At 33.3% G+C, this 25,911-nt stretch overlaps 2 long non-coding RNA genes across 2 annotated transcripts; both read right to left on the reverse strand.

The window, feature by feature from the left end:
- Positions 1–11,026: 11,026 nt before the first annotated feature.
- LOC122195825 (uncharacterized) lies at positions 11,027–11,806 on the reverse strand. The gene is made up of 3 exons (XR_006186682.2): positions 11,584–11,806; positions 11,439–11,484; positions 11,027–11,368 (listed from the first exon to the last, which is right to left on the reverse strand). It is a non-coding gene; the product is annotated as an uncharacterized LOC122195825 (long non-coding RNA).
- A 10,654-nt stretch (positions 11,807–22,460) lies between these two features.
- On the reverse strand, positions 22,461–25,200 carry LOC111915694 (uncharacterized). The gene is made up of 3 exons (XR_002858228.3): positions 24,964–25,200; positions 23,993–24,057; positions 22,461–22,654 (listed from the first exon to the last, which is right to left on the reverse strand). It is a non-coding gene; the product is annotated as an uncharacterized LOC111915694 (long non-coding RNA).
- Positions 25,201–25,911: the final 711 nt, after the last annotated feature.

Raw genomic sequence — 25,911 nt, forward strand, 5'->3', positions numbered from 1 at the left:
GTCTTGGTAGAAGACTGCTTTCATAACAATAGAGTCTTGGTAGAAGATTGCTTTCAAAACAATCGAGTCTTGGTAGAAGGACACTTTAAAAAGTTAGGACCATGATGTTAGCTTTATGATTCCTTAATGTATACACTATAGACTACGTATATGCCAATAGATTCCGACAGCTAATAGGATGTGTGCCTTCGCTTCATTTCCTGTTCTCGTTTGATGTGGTCTTGAACTGAGTTCCCCCAATCTATTATCTATCCGAATATATATATATATATATATATATATATATATATATATATATATATATATATATATATATATACTGATGCTTAGTATACTTTAAGTCATCATAGGGGTACCAAGTATGGATCAGGTTATAAGACACAGAGTCAAAGCACAGTTTTTCTAGTACATAACTTACTTATCAAAGTCAGTGTTTTTGATAGACAAAACTAGAGATTTCCCAGAAAGGGCTTAATCCATTTTATTAAGCACTACAGTTTTAAAAGACTTTAAGTGAGTCAACTTTATAATACCTTAGTTTATATACCATGTTTATATATAGAACTAATATCCGATAGATAGTTAAATGTGTGTTTTCCCCCGACGTCCTGTTCTTGTTGGATTGTGGGCTTAGGGCAGATTCCCCCAATTAAATATCTACCCGATATCAGATTATATATAGCAGTATAAACAAAGCTATTATAAAAGTAATCACCGTAGTCATTATTTTACTATAAGAAATATAGGTTTTCTTAAGAGAACTCTCCATTAGATATAAAGGAACCATTACAAATAACTCCATGAGTAACAAGTGAATACACCAAGGTTATATATGACAACGATCTAACAACCAATGGAATATGTGCTATCCACCTTACTTACTGTATCCCGTCGGGTTGTAGGTTGAGGGCAGATGCGCATAATCGATTGTTTGTTTACTCCAAGTATATATAACTTGTACCCACTTATTACGCATAGAAAGGCTTGTAGTGTCATTTTACTCAACTCCCATTTTTAGTAGGAAATATATGATTTTCTAGAGTAACATGCAAACTTTACAAAACAACACCTTACAGCTTACAATACTTTACATATACATTTTCAACCACATTTTTACAGCTTACTCACATCACTAAAATCTTATGAACTCACTAGCTTAATCGATGATCAATTCTTTCAAATAAGTTGTATTCTCAGGAGGATATTAGACAGGTGCTCGTGCTGGGGATTTAGAAGATGAAGCATTTCAGCTTCAAGTCTTATTTTGTTATTTGTCTATGAATTCTATGTTTGTGAACACACTTTGTAAACACTTTCTTTTGAAATGAAATGGTTGTTTATTACTTGCTTACCATATACATATCTCGTGATACTTGACATGACGTCCTCCACCCCTGAACGTTTCCGTCGTTCCGGTTTTGGGGTGTGACAATAGCTAGCATCATACATATATAATTTAGTAGGATGGCATTTATATCTTCGACCTACAAGTACAGTGAGAAGACTCACCTCACAATCTGAAAGAATAGCTTCACCGATCATTGCTTAAAAAGATATCTCTACCGGTCACCTATACAATTAATAGGGACCCAAATCTCAAACTACTATTCAAATTACCCCAAATTCACTTCGGTCAAACTTGGTCTAAGTTAATTCAAAAGTCAAACAGACTAAGTACGCCCTGTGTGCTTAGTCACTACGTTGGGCGTAGTTGTGATTCATCAAAACCAAGGGGTTCTAACCTAGTATGTGCAGTGTACCTCTTGGTATGTCGAACGTACTCTACCCGGGTCCAAATCTTCTCATTAAGTTCTTATTACTTAAAGACCTTTCATCCAAATTTAGATCTAGACCCAAAACATTGTTCTAAGTCGTAATGTTTCCACCACTATGTCTTTCTATGGCTAGAAAAGGTCCAAAATCTAAAACCCTAACTTAATAATCCATAAAGACATCATAACTCTTGCATGGAGAGGATAGAAGGACCAATATCACATTTTTATGTTTCCTAATAGCTCTATAATGGATAAAGTTTCCAACTTTATCCATTAGGATGGTCCAAATAACTAAGATATGGTCATTAAGTCTTAAAGGGACCAAAAATGCATCTTTCTCAACTTAATCCATTAAGTCCAAGTCTCCAACCTTCAAATCTGAATCAATACGATGTCTAGATTGATAAAATTTCCAACTTTATTCATAACAACGTCACAAACATTGAAGGTCTAAACTTTATGCAGTAAAGTGACCAAAAAGCTCATAAAACCCCAAACTAGCTAGATCTAATAAATGCATCATCAAGATTCAAGCTTTATACATTCTGGAGTTGAGAAAAGCAATGTATGCTCAGGATCCACAAGCTTGAGCTTCAACAATCAACCAGCTTGAGCTTCTCTTTCCTCTAAAATGCACTCAAATCACATAGAATCGATCAAGATTTGATCTAGTGGGCTAGGGTTTCAATTTTGAGGATCAAGAGGGTGGAGGCTGATGTTAGGAAGGACCCCCTACGGGGTTATAGATCTTTAATAGGGCTCAAAACCACAAAAACAGGGTTTTTACTCTATGGAGTTACGTCCAACATACCTAAAGTTATTCCCAATGTAATCTTCTAAAAACACAACTTCCTCAGCCAAGTACACCCAACGTACTACCAGACTCCCTTTGCCTAAGTTCAAAAAACTATAACTTCCTCATTTCAACTCCTTTTTCGACATTCTTTATATGAACCAAAATGTATTGAAGAGCCCCATAGTCTTATCTAATTACTTTTAAATTAAAACATACCAAACTAAAATCCTAATTCCAAGAAAGAAGTCCTAAACATCACTTTCCCGTTTTACCCTTTGACTCCAAAACACAAACCAAGGGCTTGGATCACATATCCAATATTATCAACATCCAGTACGGTCTAAACCTCATTCCCTTGAAGACTAATACCTTTACTTAAGCCATTTATTGTCCATAATTCCAAAATAAGAAATTTCTCGAAATAGGATGTTAGACAAAGGCATTGGAGAACAAGTGGCGGTGGAGGGAATGTTTAATAAGATGCCATCCCCTTTATATTATAATTCTTCCAAACCAAATTTTATAGTTTCACAATAAACCTAGAAAAGTAAGAATATATAACACATAAAAAAGTAAATAATATTGCTAGAAGCAACTAACAATGTATGAAAACGAAATCAAACTCTCAAACTTCACTACGAAAAGGAATCATATGGGCCCAGTCTTCCTTTATTACAATAAGGAAGGCGACGTTGAATCATTCATGTCAACATCGACTTTGTATGGGAACTCGCCCCTACTTTCGGTGTCATGGTCATCTTCCCCAAAGTAAGCCCTAATCATTGTTTTCCCCAAAATCAATCCATTTGTAACACTTTAAATGTATATTTCAGTATAGTTATTAACACAACACAAAATATATGTATCACAACAACAATATTATGGTGAATAAAATCATCTTGCAGTAAAAGTTGTGAATTTTAGGAATCAACAACTTTGGTGGTTGTAAAGGTAGAAATCACCAATGAAGAAAAACAGGGGAGTATGGTTGCGAGGAGAACGATGAAGAAGAATTGAAAATAGTGAAGTTAAAAGGAACTTGACATTACTTACATGGACATAAGATTACAAGGTTGGCATTTAATTAAATGAGTTAGAATTTCATTAATTGAGTTAGGATAAGTGTCACACTCCCAGCCGGCGGCATAAATGTCGGATGGCGCGACGTTAGGATGTTGGATCATAGTCATTGAACATCTATAAAATAATACAATTTTTTGTATAACATAAATATCACTTCCATTCATAAAGTGTGTGATTACATAAGAGTTTTATTTATACTACTCCACAGTTTTAACTTGGTAGTTGAATTTCTTTAATGATATTCTTCTGGCTTCATAGATCTACCAATGTAGTAAAGAGAAATATATTCTATTTTCATCCATTTCCTAGGAATACATGTGAGTTTGAAAGGTCAACATAATGTTGGTGAGTTCACATGTTTTGATAAAGTATAAAGTATGTTAGCGTTCTTGAGAAGGACCTTTCTTTATGAATACAGTGGTCCGTTAACCATATTTTTGTATGTTCTATTGACTTAGCTCTTGGGTTGTTGTTTTTGGTAGGTATTACTGTATGTTTTAAAGTTACTTGATGTTAGTTTTCTAAGTAGGTTCTAGGTTTGTATTTTCCTAGTAATTCTTTATTCATGTACTTATGTTGTTACTATCTTGGGTAGTTATTGTCTTGTACGCACTATTGGAATTCTTGACTCATATCCATGAGTTTGTGTATGTTATGCTACTTCCTCGAGGAGTCCCTTTAGAAGTGTGTTGAACAATGTTATGATGAGTTCCTATACTCAAGCTTGTGACTATTGTTTTCCTGGAGACGATGTTTCATCAGATGTCACCAAAGTTTAAAAAGTTATGCCTTCTTCGACTTGACATTCAGGTTGTAGCTAGGAACCACATGTAGGGGTGTTAACCCCATATAGATCTATACATATCTTTCCCACTCACATAAGATTTAACGATTATAATTCGGGGCTAGCTAAAGGTTATTTAGCTAAGGATGAATAGTGTCTCATCTAACCATTGGGTTGTCATCATGTGATCTTCATATCATGTGTTGTTGTTGTGTTAGATTATACTTTACATACATACATATATATATATATATATATATATATATATATATATATATATATATATATATATACGTATACATATACATATACATATAACTAAGCTTAGAAATATTTTCTTTGATTGGATGTTATGGGTATAGTAACTTAGTAACTGCTAGGTACTATGTTATCTAATAGTTTGGCAAGGGAACAACTAGGTATAATTTCCCCTAAAAGTTTGGCCAGCGTAACGACAAAGTTTTCATGTTTTAAAGGTGGATAAGTTAGCATAATAACTAGGAATAATATTATCTAGACAGGGCATCTGCCAGTCATAATATTACCCTAATATACTAGGCATGATTATATTACTAATGCTATACAGTTAGCAATAATTATGAAATAATTAGTAGTTAGATATGCATTACCCCTCCCCCCCCCCAAAAAAAAAGGTTTGAAAACTATAAAAGTGGGGTCGTGAACTCACACTTGACACGTGAACTGTTGAACTAGGGTAGAATCAGGAAGCCGAAACTAGAGAATAATTGGGGAGGTAGAGGCACGAGGATTGATAGAAAGAGATAGTTATATGAAGGTGTGAGAAATGAATTACCAGAGCTTGATATTTATAACATGTTTTTGGAGAACGCACCGTGTGTCATGCCGCGCAGAGTGTCCGTTTCGCTCCATTAGAAATATGCCACGTGTTTTCTCCTCATCGTTCCACGTCATCAGTATCCTGACGGATCTGGGTGTCAGAATGTGCACCATGTATGACATACATGATGATTTTTGAGCATAACAAACAATCCCTATTTGTGCATGCAACCCTAATTATAGGATCTATGTATTAACTATTGGACATGCAAGTATTAAACACAAAAGAATATACCCTCAGAGGCATCTACTATAATCGAAATTCACAATACGAGAAAGTACACTAACCTTTAATTGTTATAAAGTAATAATAATAATCAATTCCTTGAAGTTGTTGAACCTTCAGAACTAGTGTCACAATTGTAACACCTCTAATGACTCACAAACACACTTAGCAAGAGGATGTACGAGAGAGAAGAAAGAGGAGGCTTCAAGATTTTAGCTCTTCTTAGGGTTAGAATGATGGCTGAAATCTCAAAGGGGTATAGCTCTTATGTGTGGTTGATAAATTAGTTTTTCACATGCTAAAATAATTTTTGACAAAATAAACATCACATGGAGTTTGAGTTTTTCAAAATTGAACATAAGATGTAACAAGTTATTATTTAAAAAAAAAATAAATAAAACCCGATTTTATAAAATTGTTAATAACGGCAAATTTTGAAATTCTCCATTATAAGTTTTAAAATGGTGATTTTTGTAACTTATACAAACTCCATATATATATATATATATATATATATATATATATATATACACGTAATAAAATGAAGTTTTACTAAATATATAAAAGGTTCAAATGCACCCAAACTTAATACTGGTTATTAAAATTGAATTGCGTCAAATTATATAAAAAACTAGCTTTTTATAGAGAACTTTTAAAAGTGATTTTCTTTTGAAAAATGATGCCATGGTTTACTATATGCATGTAATAACCATAATATCATATGTTTTTACAACTAGAATTATAAAACATATAAAGACCTTTTTTTACAAACCTAAAATCTATGCAATCCTTTTGAAGAACACTTGCACATCTCTTGTATGCACTAGTAGGATAAAGGATACCTAACCGCTTAGTGTTGTCTTTTGATGGTCGGGGGGTGTCTTCACGATTTCTATAACCAAGTTATAGGCCGATTACACAAGTTTTTTCAAATTGGACGATTTGATCAGAAATCTTTTATGAAAAAGGATACCGAAGCAAGAGAGTTCCGAGGCATAGATGGGATTAAACATGTCTAATTAAATTTGTTATTAGAGATTCCATAAATTTAGGAATTATATAATGAGATATAATTGATAATCGATATCTACCAGACTGAATTCAAATGGATGGGATAAATGATACCTAACCGTTTATTTGTTGAAACAATAAAATTCAATAGATACAACTTCAATGAATGAGTTCATATCTTAAGACACAATCTCATAAGAGATATGAAATTGTGTACACTTAAAGGTCCTAGTCGTAAGCTATTTGCTTTGAGCAATTTAACCTGAACATGATACCTAGTAAAGGCACCACTGTGATGCTTAGGATGCTTCTAACATCAAGCTAGGAATAGTTATTCATGAATTATAGGAAGTCTTGGATAATTTAAACATATATCTGATGATATAACAACTCACATAATATTCCAATAAATACAATGATATTTTATTTAAAGCTAGTTTAAACATTGGAATAATGCAAGGCTAAAAGAATCACCTTATGTGATCCAGGAGGCCCATGTTTTATGAACCGAACACCTTTAAGCCCAAGAAATACACTAAAGCCCACATAGATGGATCTTGTTTCTTTTGGGAAGAAACTAGACACTAAAAGAGGATTTAGGTCCTGTTTGATAGTTTCTGTTTGGGAAAGTGCTATCTGGGAAAGTTTTCTGACTGGGAAAGAAACCATGCTGTTTGATTGTACATCTGATTGACTGTGCTGAATGATGAAAAAAAGTAATAATTGAATAAAAAATAAATTTAAAAAAAGTTATTTAAAAAAAATTAATAGTCCAATAAAGAAAGAAAGAGGCGGGGTTTGGTGTATAATTGTCTTTCCAGCCCATTCAGCCAGAAAGATATGATTTTAGGGCTTTCTGGGAAAGAAATATCTTACCAGAAAAGACCCCTTCTTTTGTGTAAATAAAACAGTCTTTCCGGTCCATTTAGCTAGAAAGATCTATTTGGACCTAGAAAGATGCATATCAAACGGGGCCTTAGTCGTCTTATGTGGAAAGAAAGTCTAGAAGAGACAAGTACTTCTAGTATCTACTAGATAGAACTCATATTTTTCATATAACACTTACGTACTTGGTACTTAAATGTTAATCTAATATTTGTAAATGACTTGTAGATATTTATTGAAGAGTAATCAGATGAGCACAACCAAGTTGAAACTACACTCCCAAAGTTTATTTTATTATTTATGCTTAGAACATAAAGTACTTGTAATGTAAAACAACATTTGTTTTGGAACAATGTATGTTTTAATTTAGTATGTCTAAATTTATGTCTTAGTTAGTTTATTCAAATGTTTGATAATTTAGTCAATCGTTTTTCATAATGATAATATTCATATTCTGAAATGATTAACTTCTATTTATGAGACTAGATATTTTAATAGAATTATGAAGTAAATATCAACATTTTATAAATAAAACGAAGTTCTATATACAAGAACTTTTTACTTCAAGTTGTTTTAAATCAAACTCATCTTTGACATTGTTATCTTTATAATATAAATGACATTCACATATTCCAACTTCAAGAAAGGGATCTTCAAAGGCAAATAATGTAGTTTATTTGACATATGTGAACCTTATTTATATATAAAGGATTCCTAATGATATTTTCACTAAGGTGTAGAGAAAATAATTAAGGAACTATACACTTTGGTGTATTTGACATATGTGAACCTTATTTATATATAAAACCCAACAAAGCTAAAATCATTACCGAATGATTTAGCTTTCCTTTGTCTTTTGCTTCTTCTACGCTCATGTGATACATTTGAATCAGCTACCACATCCTTAGTAACTTCAATGGAACTAGGAACCAAGTCTTTTTGTCTAAATATGGAGGAAAAACAATTTTCATCAAATATTGCATCTCTATATTTTATAACAATGTTAACTGAAACAGAAGCATAGATTCAATAACATAAAACTTACAAGCCTTGGAATGCTCAACATATCCACTAAAGATATAAAAAATAACTCTTTCACCTAATGTCTTCGTTTTTGGTTCAGTCAGCCTCACAACATCCCGACAACCACAAACTTTAAGTTATCCTAAGCTTGGTTTCTTTTTCTACCAAAGTTCATAGGCATTTATCTTGTTCCTTTTGTTTGGAACTATATTTAAAAGATAACATGCAGTTAGCATACCTTCTCCCCAGAAACCATCACTTAAACCTAAGTAAGACAACATAGAGTTCACCATTTCCTATAGAACTCTATTTTTCCTTTCAGAAATCACATTTTGTTGAGGAGTATATGGAGCAGTTATTTCTTGTATAATACCAACAGATTGTAAATAAATAGGATCAAAATACTCCCCACCACAATCAATGCGAAGTCATTTCATTAAATCATTTTGTTGCAATTTAACTTCATTTTTAAAAAATTTGAATTTATCAAGGGCTTCATGCTCGGAATGTAACACATATACATAGAAAAGACAAGAATAATCATCTATAAAAGTAACTATGTATTTCTTATTTCCTAAGGATGGAGTTGAATGCAAATCACATATAACACTATGAATTAATTCAAGCATAACATAATTTCTTTTAACCTTAGGAAAAGGTTGTCTAGTTATTTAAGTTAACATGTTTTACATTTTTCTATGTTAACATCAAAGGATGGTATCGAACCATTTGTGGTTTTGGACCTTGATCATTAGATCCTTGTCTAGAATTGCTTCCACCGTTTTTGTTCTTCTTCAAATGACAATCCCGTTTCAAGTGACCAAGTTTGTTGTATTTCCAACATACAAGTTTTTCTTTCTTGTTTGAACATTTTTTATTGTTATCTTTATTGTTCCTTTTTCCTTTGTTGTTTTTCTAGTGTTTCTCATCTTCCACCATGTTCACTGAAGATCCAGGAACTTCCTTCTCTTTTCCCTTACCACTTTCTTGAGCCCGAAGACCCTCTTTCTTGGTGTTTTAATGTGTGTTTAAAGTCTTTCCAGGATGGGGGCAATTTGTCAGTAACACTTGAGACAGAAATGGATTCATCCATTTGCATTTTGTATTATTCAAATTGTCCCAAAATCCCCATGAGTTCATTGTACTGTTCCATAACATGCCTTGAATCCACCATCTTGTAATTATTAAAATTACTCATATGGATTTTCGTACTTGATATATCCTCTACCATGTATTTGGATTCAAGGGAATCCCATAGTGTCACACCCCCTACTTAGGCGACGAAATATGTTGGGTTGTGCGACTAAGTTCATGGATCACATGTAAACTGAATAGATAGCACAAGTTGTGGGCCTCGAGGGAAAGCCAGACTTATGTTGTGGGCTCGGGAGCAATCCAGATATGAGCTGAGAGCCCGAGAGGCATGTCAGACTCATACTGTGGGCTTAGGGGTAATCCAATCTTTTAGTTGTGGACCCAGTGTATGCTATTTTATATATATATATATATATATATATATATATATATATATATATATATATATATATATATATATATATATATATATATATATATACTAGTAGCGTACCCGCGCGATGCGGCGTCGCAAGAAAATCTATTTCGGTAGATTATTTTCATGCAATGATTACTTTTCTTTCCGTGTCAGGTAGTTTGCTTCAGCATTTTGGCCGATTGTTTTCCACATGATAGTTCCTTTTGACGAATAATTTGTACTTAGGTATGTAGATGCGGCAGCGGCAAGTAGTTTCTTTCTGTAATTATTTTTTTATCGGTAAGCTGTTTCGAAATAAAAATAAAAGTAAGTTGTTATTATAGATAAAAAATTAATATAATGTTGAAATCAAAACACGTTAATTTTTTTTAAATAAAAATATTTTGATATTTTGTGTTATATATGAAAGTACGTCGTTGTATTATATTTAAAAATAAAAATGTCTTTTTTCATGTTTAAAGATATATTTATATTTAACTTCTAAGATACACAAATATATAGTATATTATGCATTATTTAAAATGAACATATATGGTGGTCAAATATAATAAATGAATTTCATAATTTTTTTGGTACGAAAACATTACATTCCAAAAGCCACATAATTTTATCTGCCAAAGATGGTAGTAATATTTGCAACAGTTGTATTTACATATCATGTAAAACTTCTCTATACATCACATTACATTTGATAGACATATTTTAGATTAATTAATACAAACATCTAGCTATTGATTTTTTGTAGAATACTAATTTTATCTTCAACCAATTAACATCTTAAAGTTTTTGACTTTAGTCCGAATTGTTTCCAATGAATTGAACAAACTAAAACTATAATAGTTTTATTGAATTTTTATTTTATAGTTTTGATATTTATATGTTAACGAAGCTGTCAATGTATGACAAAATAGACTTCCAATACTTATAGTAAATTAGTAATAACTAATAATCAATAGCTAGAACTTAGAAAGTATCATTTCAAGTATTAACTGCTAATTATTTAAAGTGTTCGTATCATTTTAGCATTAACAACCAAAGTATATAATGGTATATAAACCAAATTATAATGCAATCAAAATTCATACCATTATCAAAACTTACAACTTCTAAGTTATAAACCAAATGAGTACATTATGCATATTCTTGGAGATCATAAAATAATAAAAAACATCATATTCAAAAGTAAGAAAGACGGGGAACAAATGGAGTGACAACGGGACACAACTCGGTAATGACTTCTGGTGTGATTCATTGATTCATGCAGCAACACTTGAACCAAGAACAGAATCTCAAAATTTAGTTCATCCCATCATTTTGTTTGTTTACTGCAATGGTTTCATCCCCTTCTTTTTCTGTTTCTCTTCTTTTTTCCCATCGTACTTTATATTATGTCATTCTGATTTTCAATTGTACACTACATTTTAAAAGATCTAATTATAGCAATATGTCATCCAAATAAAAGCTAGATACAAAATCATACTTACATATTCTCTTCTTACACATTTGAACCTTTGGTATATTTAGCATCTCCTGAAACCCCATGGTGAAGTACAAATGTAACAATCATATTCACTATTCTTTAATGATGGTTTTTTTCTATTTAGTAAAATTAAAGAGACAAGATTCTACCTGATGTTCCATTTGTAAATTCTGCAACACATTTTTGAGATCTGATCTCAGTCTATCAGTTGAACCAAACATCCTTTGGTTCCCAGTAACATCCAGTTTGCCTAATCCCAATCTGCATTAAAAAAACAGAAAAGAGTTATAAATGTATGAATTTCTATTAACAGAGATTAAAAAAAGTACAGATATAAACAGTCATGATACCCATTGCCATAATTATACTTCTAGGAACTTCATAATGTATTGTATGTTCCTAGTTTCTAAATTTAACAATTACATGTACAACCAAAGTTAAAACCAACAATATAAACTCTCTGCTCCTCGGTAACAACTACATGTTTTTGGATCAAGAACGCAATCATTTACTACAAATACATGGAATATGTCTGAACCATAAGCAAAAAAAATACAAAAGAAATAGATAAATCCTAAACAGATTAAAATACAACCTAAATAAGTTTGAATCAACTCAATGTACATTAAATACTACCTAAAAGCCACAAACCATACATGATAAGGGTAAATAGAGATGTTCGTGCAACAAATAAGAAAACATAAAAACAAAAAAAAGGAAACAAACCAGATCCATCTTTGATAAGGAAAAGTATAGGTTGTTAACTTACTTATGTAGATCGAGAGAGGAAGAGAGATGAAAGATTGGTGGTCCAGTGATGGTGAGAGGAAGAAAAACTTTAAAAAATCCATTGTTTCTTCGATACCAGGGAGCACTAAAAGGAATGGAATTGTTTTTACCTGAGACCATGGATTAGGTTTTAATAGCCATAAAATCAAGAAAGACACATATCTTAGATCATGTTTGAAACTAACCTGCAAATAGAAGGAGAAATGTGTGTTGCTAGACCTAGGAGTACATGTGTGTGTGTCCGTGAATGCATACCAGAAAGATATATAAGGTGAAAGATGGTGACATTGAGTGGTTGTGCAGTGTCTTGTGTTGGTTAGTGGTTAATGGAGGCTTCTGGTTTATGTTTAGATATATAATCGATATCTGAGCATAAAAACTTGTAGAAAAGCTGACCTGCTTCAGGTTCGGATGAATGGTGGTGACGGGTGGCTTTAGGATGCTGATGGAAGTTGATTACACAATAAGTGTTGGTGAAGATCATAACTTCTTGATTTCCAAATCTTTGATGTTGTTTGACCCTCTACTTCAGTTTGTCGGACATACAGTGAAGAGATGAGTCTCTTTTTGACAAAAAAGAAGGAAATGGCGAGGGAGGTGTGCGATCAAGACATGTAGTGGTAAAGTCGGCACAGGGGGAATGGTGGTGATCGTCATAGAGAGTTTGAGAGGGAGGGAGGAGGCAAAGGTGTGAAGTAATTTCGTTTAAAGGTGAGGAGACAAAGAGGCGGGAGCAATTGGGAGAAGAAGGTCTCGATCTGTGTGAACTGTATCAGTGGCCATTAGATTGTAATGATAATCGACGGGTATAATGGCAATCTGTGTGCTTTCTTTTGATTGGTTGGTTTTTATTCACAAGGATCACTATCTTAACCATTGAAATTAGATCCAAAGGTCAAGATTCTTTCTCCTTGTTTTTTAAGACAATGTCTTAAAATTTAAATGGCCCACCATTATATATGGTTTATATAATGGTATATATATATATATATATATATATATATATATGTGTGTGTGTGTGTGTGTGTGTGTATGTGTGTTGGTAGTTTAGGGGAACTCACGAAGATTTTGCTTAGAATTTTAGTTCATTGTTTCAAGTGCTTCTGAGGATCGTGGGAAAGCAAAGGCGTGATCATGCACATCTTCATGTTTTATGTCACTGGGTCTTGGGGAAAAATCTGATTTTGAAATAATGCTTTTGAAAGAATGAGTTTTTTTTTGTAAACAATATTGGTTAATGGTTGATTTTGAAAATTTTAAACTTCCTTGATTTTTGGAGTGTTAAATTATGAACATGCATACTATGCCTCTCAATAGTACTTCCATTATGAACATATCGATTGGTCATGATTCCAATGATGCTCATTTCATAATTCCAAATTCTTGTCACTATCTAAAATGTATTGGAATTCCAACCTTACATGCACTGACCTTCTGTGATGTCGAAGCTTCTAAGTCATAGAGACTGAGCCAACAATATTACAGAATGTTCCACTGGAACTTTGCTGCCAGAAGCAATTCCATGGTAATGAAGTTTCAAATTCAAGGTACACTCCTTAAACACTTCTCTGACATTAAATTTTCCAGCTCAAATGTAGATTTAATAGTCAACTCACATTATGGAGACATTTCCATATTCCCACACAACAATCAATTTTGACCAGGAATTATTTTAATCTAAAACATGTCACTATGGTCCTCCTAAACAATACCATACTTCAAATGACACAAGTAACCAATCTTTAGTAAACCTCATAATGTTCTTGACGGTTGTTTAACGAATCTAGTCACACAAAAATTGTAATCGCTTTTCCTCTCAATGCTCAAGGCATTTGGAAATATCAGAATAAGTAAATATTATAGCATATGTAATCGATCCTATATCTAAAGCAAATCAGAGTCGATTCATTATGTCTCACATAAGGATTTCATATATGTTCAATCTCTTGCGATAATATTCCCATATATTGCATCTCCTATGTTGAACCATTTCAACATGATATTCATATACGTCTATGACTAAGTTCTATTAAAATATATGAACTAAACCTTTAAATTCAAAATGATGTATGAGTGCCCTCTCCTTTAAGTCTATCATAATGAAACAATTTCCAAACTTTGCAATCTGCAAATTGAAAACTTTGTTCCTTACAAACAGTATCTTCAACATGTATCCAGAAATCAACTGGACTTCTAGAAATCAATACTCTTGACTTTCCTACTGAAGTACAAATTTCTGTTATGTAATGCTTCGATAAGTTTCAAACTAGACTTCATAAGCTTATACACCTTCAATGGATAGCTTATGGGTGTGTTTAAACCCTTTCAAGACTTATAGATATATTTCTTGAAAGTTCAAACAATTCCTTGCCAGTCCTCACAACTCGAAACATGAAGAGGGATGCCGTAATCATATTTTGAATTTCAGAATGCAATTAACACAACCAATATCCATAATGATCTTTATCAGATCTTTCAAAATCTACTAGCAAAAGTATTTCCTCACAATCATTTTCATGATTTAGAGCGAAACCTTTTCCACCTAGATTTTATGGTGCATACATTCCCATCCATGTGAATCTATCATTTCCAACCTACAATCATAAGACAAGATATAGGACAATCAAATTCAAATTTAGCTTTCCTTTCATGGATTGAACTTTGCTATTCTAAATTTCTTACATTTTGGTAGCACAAGGGCTTACTAGTGGTTCCGTGTTGTTAGCAGCTCACCCATATTGATCAATGGACTTTAGCTGACCAACACGCTATGCTTTTGTAGTTAAATGAAAAATGTAGAACTCATACGCATTGTCAAATCAACTTGAAGTGCATAGAAATAATAATGTGTCAATCAAACACGACTAGTCATTAACCTCAAGTCATGTGATAGTGATAACTAAAAGGCTTATTGTCGATTGACTCATTAAACTCTCAAGATCAATAAGACTCCCACTGACTTCTGTACATATGAGTTTTTCTGTCAAGGAACATTCCTTAACGAGCTAAAACAAATATTCAAAAGTTTGTGTGGATTCCTGATAAGAAAACACTTCATAGAATCGATCTCAATTTATCTTTTGTTTTATCGAAAACATCACAAATCTAATTCTAAATGTGCTAGAGTAAGAAAGCATTATTACTCCACATTTCACGAGGTGTTATAAACCTTCTTAGTTTGAAATGAGTTTCAAGATACAATTGATTTGTACTAACTAGAGTTTGGCTCTAAAACTTTATTCGAAATGAAGTATGACTCATCTCTTGATTGAACCATTCCAACAATATCTGATTCCTCTTTTTACTCATACAATTGTACTAAGATGTTCTTCGAGGATCAATTGTGATATAGTTCCATAATTAAGATGATCATCAAACATGATGCTAAAGTACTCTCATTTCCTTTCATATTGGAGAAACATTTATCTTTCTACCTTATAGATTGTTCTATTCGTTCCACTACTCTTTGAAAACTTTTTCATTAGTAGAATTCTATTCAATCTTATAAACAAAATCATATTTACTAAAGCATTAGAAAATCATGATGAATAGAGTTATCGTCCTTTGTGGTGGATCTAAAGAGTCCATATCAATATGTACTAAGATCCATTGGCCTTCACTTGACTCACGTAAATATGTGATCAGTGAATTAGTCATAATCTTCCAATGACCAAGATTCTCATACATCACGTAATTCAAATTGCATAACTCCATGTTTCTGTCCAATTGAAACTTAATGATGAGTATTCTTTTTCACTTGTTTAATTATGACAATACCACAAGCGATATAATAAGAATCAAATCCATAATTAATATTGCAAATATTATAAACATAACCAACACTTTCATAAATTCCATTGCAAGGAAAGCATAAGGAAACTAGATAAAAAATAAAATTTCACTTTTCTTGAAAATAAAAGAAAAACTAGAGCTTGTCCTTACAATGCACAAAAATGAAAAAATATGTTTCTAGACATCTCCTAGGAGTAATAGCAATCTATAAAATTATCCTAACTCCTAAATACTAGCTCTAAATTGTGATCATCGAACCATGTGATAGAAGTCCATCTCTCACGATCAGATTTAGCTCACTTTGCTTAAGCTTCCTTATTTCTCTTAGATCCTTCAATAACATAAAAATGTGATCATCGCATCATGTATCAAGAGGCTATAAATAGGAACTTTTTAAAACAATAAAGTTAGATATTGGATGTACCTGAAGTAGATCCACACAACTTGAATTCACTATCTTGAAGATCCTACAGGTCTTTGGGCAGCTTCACAACCAATGTCCCTTCAAGTGGAAATTGAAACATATGGACTATGGGATTAACACATGGAACTATCTTAGAACTAGCCTTTCTATTTACCATAGAATCAAACTGTTTGAATTTAGCCGACCCCTTTCAATTGGGAAGAGAACTCTTTTCTGGACCACCATTTTCATCATTGTCAATGTCCATGGAAACTTTGGAATCAGACCCTTTAAGCACCTCTACTTCAGATGTGCTCTTCAGCATTTCTGGTTTAGCAATAATCAACTTTTAGATTAGATCAATTAGGGTCACATCGATGTTCATCATATGAAAGTTCTCAATGAACTGTTCGTATGAATTTGGATGCAAATGAAGAACCAAATCAATGGCTTGCTCCCTTGGGAAAAGGACACCTATTATATCCAACTTGTTAATGTACGATTTCATTTCCAGGACATGCACACACATATAATTTCCATCTTGATGTCTATATGCCAATAGGGCTTGAGTAGTTTCGTATCTTTCAACTCGAGGAAAAGCGACGTTGGGAGAGTCACTAAAGGAGGAGATGGAAGATTTGAAGAAATATGATGTCGGGGTCCACCATTTCTCAAAGAAGAGAAAACATTTTCACCTTGATTAGAAGGTGGAAGATCATATTCAGAAGGAAAAGGAAAACCATTATTGTCTTGACTTGACATCTATAATGGGAGAGAAGAGAATTTAACTTAATTGATTTTAATCCTTAATTATTAACCCATAAATTTTAAATTAAGGATAGGATCCATATTTTAGATTCGAACTTGAAGAGGGATGTTATAGTCAAATTTGAATATATTTTAGGTAGGTAAGGCTTTTACCAATTTCAATCTTATGAAACTCCTAGATCTTTTGAGGTTCATTGAATCTTATCAGTGGCATGTTTAATCTCATATTATGCTCTCATTTTTTGTGACTAGGATGCTCACGATCACAAACGGGATGCGAATAACCATGCAAACCCGCACGACAACCTCGAGATCTTTTATAATCTCACATTTATGTGCCAGTTAACCACACATGCTACATCAACAATGATAATTTTCGAGATGCTCCATCATATCTCTTTATAGTCTCTATTAGTGTGTCAATTAACCACACACGCTCCACTAATGACATATAAAGCGTGATGTGCGCTTATAGGCTGACTTTGTGAATGAGGCATACTAGCGATTTGACTGACTGATTCTTATACATATATTATATTAAACTTTTGATAGTATATATATATATATATATATATATATATATATATATATATATATATAAGGTGTATTCTAAAACATTTCAAAAATACAAGGTTTAAACTTTTAATTCTAAACTACACTTTTAATCTAATTAAGTTTAAACTGATTATGGTTTAATCTTTATCTTTTAACTAACTATTAATTAAATTAATTAAAATCCTATGTGTATTAAATAATTATTTAATATTAAATAATAAATTAAATACTTCAAATTTAATCCTAATCCAAAACCTTATCTAATTTTTGAAATTTCTAGGGTTTAGGTTTGTCCAATTTTAATTATTTAAATTTTAAAGGGTATTAAAATAATAATTACCAAATAAGGAAACCCTAACTTGCCCTCTAAGAAATCGAAAATAAGGAAAGAGGCTAGGGTTTCTAAAACCCTTGCAAAAATCGAAAATCCTAAGGGTGGAGGATAGGGTTTCAAGAACCCTAACAATTTTAGAAAAATGCCTCCTTAATGTTTAGTATCTATAAACCCTAATTTTGATCTTATTCAACTTTGTACAAGACTAATGAGAATCTGGCTCTAATACCACTAATGGGTTTTATATGTTACCAAAATCCATTTTTGGCGGAAAAACAAAAACCCTAAGTTCACATGCACCCTAAAAGATCTATGTTCTCACTATGATTCGCAAATAACTATTAAATATCAAGAACCCTAAAAGTACATTGCTATTTTCAAAAATACTAAAGGGTTATTTGAAAATACATACCTTAGTTTATTATAGCAAAATAAACTAATAATCCTACCTTGTTGGTCTTTAGAAAGCAAGCACCAAAAGTCTTGTGCCTCTAATGGCTCACACCCAAACCCTAGCAAGTGGGAGACTAAAGAGGAGAGATGATGGGGAAGGGAATTTTCAAAATTCACTTTGGAATGAGGTGAATTTCGAAAATCATAAACCAAAGGGGTTTATATATAAGGAGGCTAAGGATAAGGCAGGTTCCTTTTAGATAACCCTAATCATTTTGCTTTCCCCCTAAGACATCCAAGTTATGTTAGAGCCCAAGAAGAGCTCTAGAAACCATCTAGAACTCTTCTAGAACCGCCCCCTATAGAAGGTTCTAGAATTTGTCAATTTTCAACTTTTGAACATTGTCACCTTTAGTCCTTCCACTTTTAATTAATCTAATTCATTCCAATTAATTTCTGATTATTTTTTAGTTAAATAATACTACTTCTAATTAATATATTATTCTCATAATATATTAATAAATTTTTTATTTGGATTTCTAATTATTTTTTTAACCATATAATAAATTAATAAATAAGTCTCTCCCTCCAAAAATCATTCCATTTAATTACTAGGTTCGAGGGAAACCCAAAAGGACATTGAGGAAAATTCAAGATTATGCTAATTCAGTTATTGGCTTAGACACCTAATCCAACAGAAGCATCTATCACCCAAAACGTGACGTCACATGGAGGAGAAATTCTTCAAACTGGTACAGGATATAACGTATGTCCTGTGCGGCAACAACTGCATGGTACTCAAATGTAGCAAGTTGGGCCTCAATGATATGGGTCTTATAGTCTAGTGGTCTATAGTGAGCACTCATAGCATTCGCCTCAGTGTGGTCAGCACCTACGCGATGATACAAGGTCTGGATAGCCTCAACATCCTACTTCTTCTCTTCCTCGAGTCATTCGACTCGATACCCTAGTGCAGTAGAGCCCGAATCTCTGATGATGCTCTTTTAATCTCCGACTCTATCCGATTGCTGCTCGGTCTGAGACATAAGGCTTGGTATCAGATCATTCTCATGGCCATCCCGGAGTGGTGCTTGTGAAGACTCGCTAACCAAAAATTGTGGCGGAGGGTCAGTAATAATCTTCTTTCGAAGGAGGTTTGGGTCCATTTCCCCAGTTGACCACAAGTGGATTGGGAAACATGTGAGGTAGGGTCCAGGTGGTAAATAGGAGGAATGCTTATCATTAGGGTTCACATCAAAGAAGGACCTTTGCCATTATGGAGGTATAACTGGTAGTGCGGTCTGGGCGGTAAGTATGGTGGGGTAGGATGGGAAGGCTCCTCATTAGTAAGGCCCTCCTAGATGGGGCCATCATCCTTAATCTCCTAGGTATCCTATAGTATGCCCTCATCATTGAATCTTGGAATCTCCTCTATATCCTCGTCTTTCTCATCCTCCGATGGGTCCTCTTCCCCCGAGAGGTCTGCAGGGGGCGACAGGAGCGTCTTATGGGAAATATGGGTCCCCAGCTAAGTGTATCGAAACCTCATGTAACTTGTCGGGGTTTAGAATCTGCATCCATGCTGGTTAATCATCGGGTATGTCTGCCATCTACATAAAAGGTTTTTAAGTACTTTAGTAATTTTTTAAATGTATTATAATTGCATAAGTGTTTTTAAGGTTAACATAAAGGTTCTAAGGTACTAGGTATCTGCAACGAATCTTGAGAACATTGTTCAACTTCTAAAATTCTCAACCGATGTAGCCTGTCAAACTCCTTGCTCAAGGTTGTTTATGCATTGGCCTGATCATAAATAACATAGGCGTGCGTTCTAAGTTTATTTGTGGTATGGCTTATGTAAGGTACTAAACTTAGTTGAGGCGTCTGACCTAAAGGGTTGAGTTGGTAGTTTTAGTTGAAGGGATGTTTAGAATTTTTATTAAGTGTTCTCATCGCGGGTCAGAGTATATATATATATATTAGGGTTGTTAAGGTTTGTGGTATTATTAATTTCATTTTTATACCCCAAGGCTAATATGTACGGACGAGGTCCAAACAAGAAACAACAAGGGCATGATCATTTTAGTAATTTAGCCATTCTAAATCCAACAATCCTATGGGGCCCTTCAAACTAGATTCCCCATACCGAACCTAGCCAAGAAGTAGTGTAATTAATGATAATACTTTTATTAGGAGCTTGTTGTTATAGTTATATTCCTCTTTCGAGGATAAGAGTTCTCTATATCCAATTTAGCTCTGATACCAAACTGCCACACCCCGACCGAGGCGACGGAACATGCCAGCCTATGCCACTAAGTTCATCACAAATAAACTGAATATATAGCACCATTACAACCATAAAAATAATAGCATTTGTGTTCCATCTTTAAGTTTGAATACAGGGTTCTTAAAGATAGTAGTGATACATGAATTTCCATAACAGATAGGCTTCACATAACAAAAACTAGAAATTTAAATTGCCTGCAATCCATGATTTTTTTTCCCAATGTATGAAATGCTTGAAATCACTAATTTCTTGAGAATACATGTAGTTTGAAAGTCAACACAAGGTTGGTAAGGATCACAGGTTTTCTACTAACAACAGTATAATACTTTTAAAAAGTATAAAAAAATATCTTCTTTGTAATTATAACCATACACAAAACAGTGTTTGCAAATAAGCTTTGAATTCCAAAATGCATCTTTGCATAAGTAAATCCATACTTAAAATAGCTTTGAAAACAACCAAGCCCAAGTTTTGTAGTAAGAGAGATTTTAGATAATGTTTATAGTGAGTTCTATAACCAATCTATGTGACTGTATGTACCCCCTATGTTGCTTCATTATACATCATAGTAATGATTATAGATACTTATCACATGCTTTAATTGATCAGTCGAGGTTGTAGCTAGCAACCGTAAGTGTGGATGTCAACCACGTATAGATCTATACATATGTATCTCACTCTGAAGATTAACGGTTATAGTAGTGTGGGTATGCTTAGTGTTTAGACTTAACTATTGAATATAGTCTCACTAAAAAGCCCTTAACTAAGGTAGGTGAAAAGCTCTCAGTCCTAACTTATAAATGGATAAGTTATTAGGCATAATGAATTTGTATAGAGTTTAAAAAAGCAAAACATAATTGGTATGCATTTAACTATGTTTTCTTGTATAACCTATATACTAGCAAGGCATATGTTATTTTAATAGTTGTAATATACTAACAACATAACATATAAATATCTTGATGTTGGAAACTTGTTTATGTATTCATGACATATAATATCAGACTATTATTTCATAACAAGTATAATATTGCATAAAATAATAATATTTTATGTGAATCATGTATAAATTTATATCATATTGTACACGTATTATCCCCCAAAACATGTAAAAATATAAAAGAGGGGCCATAACACTCATCTTAAAGTGCGGTTTTCGGGTTGTTTCGAGTATTGGATGTGAGAAACTAGGATATGTTGCCATGGACATGAACCTCCGAGATTAATTTAGTTTCTTAGGAAATTTTAATATATATTAATATTTGGAGGGTTATTTGATAATTAATCCAAGGCATAGGGCCCATTTGCGCAGCTTTTGCGCAACTTTTGATCAGGGTTGAATAATCTCAGAGTGCTGGATTTGGCCCTATTGCGCAGCTCTTGTTTGAGTCCAACCGTTGTAGGAACGAGTCTTTTACTTGAAGGATTATCTGAGCCTCGTCACATGTGATGGTATTCAGGTGATGACTAATTGGCATTACAAGGAGGCCTTCAGCAGCTGAGGACTGGTTTTGGTTGAGTCAGAGATTTCCCTAGGGCAAGCCTAGGATGAGAGTAGCAGAGATCAGTAGCAGTAGTAGTGACTTGGTGGAGTCGAGGCAGTGCTTGAGGAAAGTACGGATAGATGTGGAAGGTAGTATATGTAACATCGTGATTTTTCACCCAAATTTCTCTTTTTTTTAAAACATTTATTTAACAGAATACGTTGCGGAAGACTTATTATGTTTATTTCAAAACATCACCAATGTTACTTTCATGTCAAAACAAACCCATCTAAATTTAATGTTAACAAAAACGTAATGATAAAAACCCAACATGTTTAAATGGTATCATAACTAAAGATACTAACTAAGACTACCCAAAAGCTCCCATCCTCACCAAGGCATCATGTCAAGCTACCTGTTCCAACACACAAGGAAAGACAACAAGAAAAGAACAAGTATTAGCATAAGCTAAGTGAGTCAATATAGTACAATGTCAAGAGAACACCCATATCATAGATAGAATCACACAAAACATCCACATACCGTCAAAGACTCACTAACAAGACACACAACATCACACCTCATAACAAACATAGGTTTAGCTCAGTTTATTTTAATTCTTCTTTTAGAGCTTCTCTTATTAGTTACTCTCCTCAACACCACTGTAACTATTTTATTTTATTGATTCACCGCTTAAATATTAATGTATAATATTTTTTTTCCTCTCTGCTTTACGTTAATAACTACTCACCGCTCACCGTTGTATTTATTAAAGTATTACCTCCTATTTAGGGTCTATTTATTCACCGCAAGAACCCCCAAAGCAAGACCATATTCGCTACTAACGTGACTGACACGAACCAATACACTAAGTGAGGCGCGACTCTCACCCGTAATCATTGCTCCCGGTGCGCTGCGTTCGCTACTCCGACTATGCACATACATGTACATTCGTTGTCGTTAAGGACTGGTACGAGCGGTGCCAATTTCAACAGATACACCTCCCAAATCCCACGTGATATTTGCACTGGTCCCACCGCTTGACCAACATCACTCCAGTCCCGGTATACCAAGGTGTACCAAGACCATGTCCCGAGTGGTTGTCTAGAAAAAACATTCGGCATCACAGTTGGCTTAAGCTCTTTATCCTATAGGTATCTTTCAACCCACTAGGTCATCATAATATCTGGATTGGGTATTTACCTATATCTAGGTTTCTACCCTTTGCCCCGCTAATGTGTTCCCCTTTTCTAATTTAATAATGATTAATTAAATAAGGAGTTACACTTTACCCTTTCAAGTAATCATGTAAATATTATGAATTTTCTTTTATTAACATATTACCTCTTTAAGGGTTATTTTCATGCAAACATGTAATTTCATGAAGTTATCACATTTTACATCACACACTACTTTCATACATAACACATCTATAAAGTTGATACAATACTAACATGCTTGTCCTAAAACATTGTAAACAAATATTTTCAAACAAGAATTAACATGCTCACATAATGTTCATACACTTCACTCAATCTAGCATGACCCTAGATCACAAATCTCACACCAAAAAAGGAAGAGTCTAGCATGCAACACCCTAGATATCTTTACACATAAAACATTTCAACAATAATGGCATAACAATCAATCATCAAAGGGGGCACATGCATCCTAGGTAACTAGGTTCATCCCAAACCATCTAAGATATGGGATACTCCTAACAATGTACTTTTAAAACCACAAGTTGACTCACCTTTGCCAAAAATGTGACCAACTCACACTTCAAATATTGTATTGGTTGAAGTATCAACCTTGCCCCTATTACATTTCAAATAACAAGGTTATTGGAGTTCTACAATGCCAAAGATGATAAATTTATAAGCCAAACACATAAATCAACTAGCAAGTAAAATTCCCAGTTTTGGGACCCAAAATAGCCACCTGTTTAGAGCTGTTTTAGCAAACTTAGAACCTGTATAACTTTCGTTTTTATTTCATATTACTGAAGTTCAGACTTTTAGCTTTTCAGAATGTACTTTTTAAGGTCCAAACGATTTTTCTACAATTTTATATGATTTTTACAAATCTGCCTAACAATGCAGCTAAATTCTGACCAGCCGGTGAAAAAGGCGATTTTCACCTAAATTAGAAACAACAACAGGTTCTGGAAAAATTCATGGATAAAATAGACTCAAAATGAAAACTTTGAGAGTTTACAGATCATTAATTCGGTTCCTGGTTATTTTTATATAATTTTCCAACACAGGGACAGATTGGTAATTCTTGCTGAATTTTCCAGCTTTGGGTTTCAAGGGCTTTTTGACCACTTAACACATTAAGCCATCACTAAAAACACCTATAAGTGTAAAAATTAACCTCTTAACAGAAATAGCATGATTTAATCATAGAAACATATCCACTTGATTCATGGTGGAAATTAACATAAGTTTTAGAAATCAACAAGAAGAATTGTGACTCCAAAACTTTGATCAAAACATAAACTTGAGCAATAAACTTAATGAAGGTGTTCATAAACAATTTTGACAGCAATAAACCATCAAAATTACACCCAATAGAACTAGAATTAAACATATGAACATTCAAAGATTGTAAGGAAGAAGATGATATGATCAATAACACCAAAAAGAAAGGAATTGACTATGCTATTAACCAATTCTCATCAATTGATGAATGAATTTCAAAAGAAAAGAATCAAAGACATACCAAGGACGATTCCTAGCCCCAAATTGACTCACAAAACTCGCAGCCCTTTTTCCCCTCTCCTTCACGTTCGGTTTTCTTCTTTTTCTTCCCTAGCAATCGTCGATGACTACTTCACGCCTAAATATGATTGATCGTTTTTTTTTCTCCTTGTTACTTGACACACAACATAAACAATTGGGGAAATTTATTTTGATCGATTGATATGGCCCCAAGACATCAAAACTGCTAATCCGCATAAAGCCCCTTAATCACGTCCAATGTAATACATAGGGTTTTTAATGCCATTTTTCCAATTAAGTCCCTAAACTTCCATGATTAAATTTCAAACACCTCTAACCCTAACAACATAACATTTTTAGTTTCCATTTATGACACATTGGCCCTCAACACCATTTACCCTAATAAAACTAATTACATTTTAACCTAATAACTTCATGAATCAGTTTAATTAAATTAAACATTTTTTTTATTTTAATTAATTCTTTTTCGTATTAATTAACATCATTTTTTTAATAATAACAATTACCACCTATTTTTGATTTGTAATCTAGAATCGAAATAATCTTTAAGAAACTAAATATTTGACTAATGGAAAAACTAACATCTTTAACAAATGAAGTTTCGGGTCGTTACAATTCTCCCCACCTTAAGAAGATTTCGTCCCGGAATCAGGATTCGGAATGAACAACTGTGGGTAACGAGCCCTCATGTGATCCTCAAGCTCGCATGTCATATCTCCACCATGCTTATTCTTCCAAAGAATCTTCACATGTTTCACCCTCTTCATGCGCAACTACTTGGTTTCACGCTCCAGTATAGTTGGTGGTTCCTCAACCAACCGCTTTGATTCATCCCCTCTTAACTCATCTAATGGCAGTACACTGTTTTCCTCCGCCAAACACTTCCTCAGGTAGCAAACATGGAATACATCGTGAATTCCCGCCAGCT

The sequence above is a fragment of the Lactuca sativa genome, chromosome 1 (genome assembly GCF_002870075.4).
Source record: "Lactuca sativa cultivar Salinas chromosome 1, Lsat_Salinas_v11, whole genome shotgun sequence".
Lineage (NCBI taxonomy): Eukaryota > Viridiplantae > Streptophyta > Magnoliopsida > Asterales > Asteraceae > Lactuca > Lactuca sativa.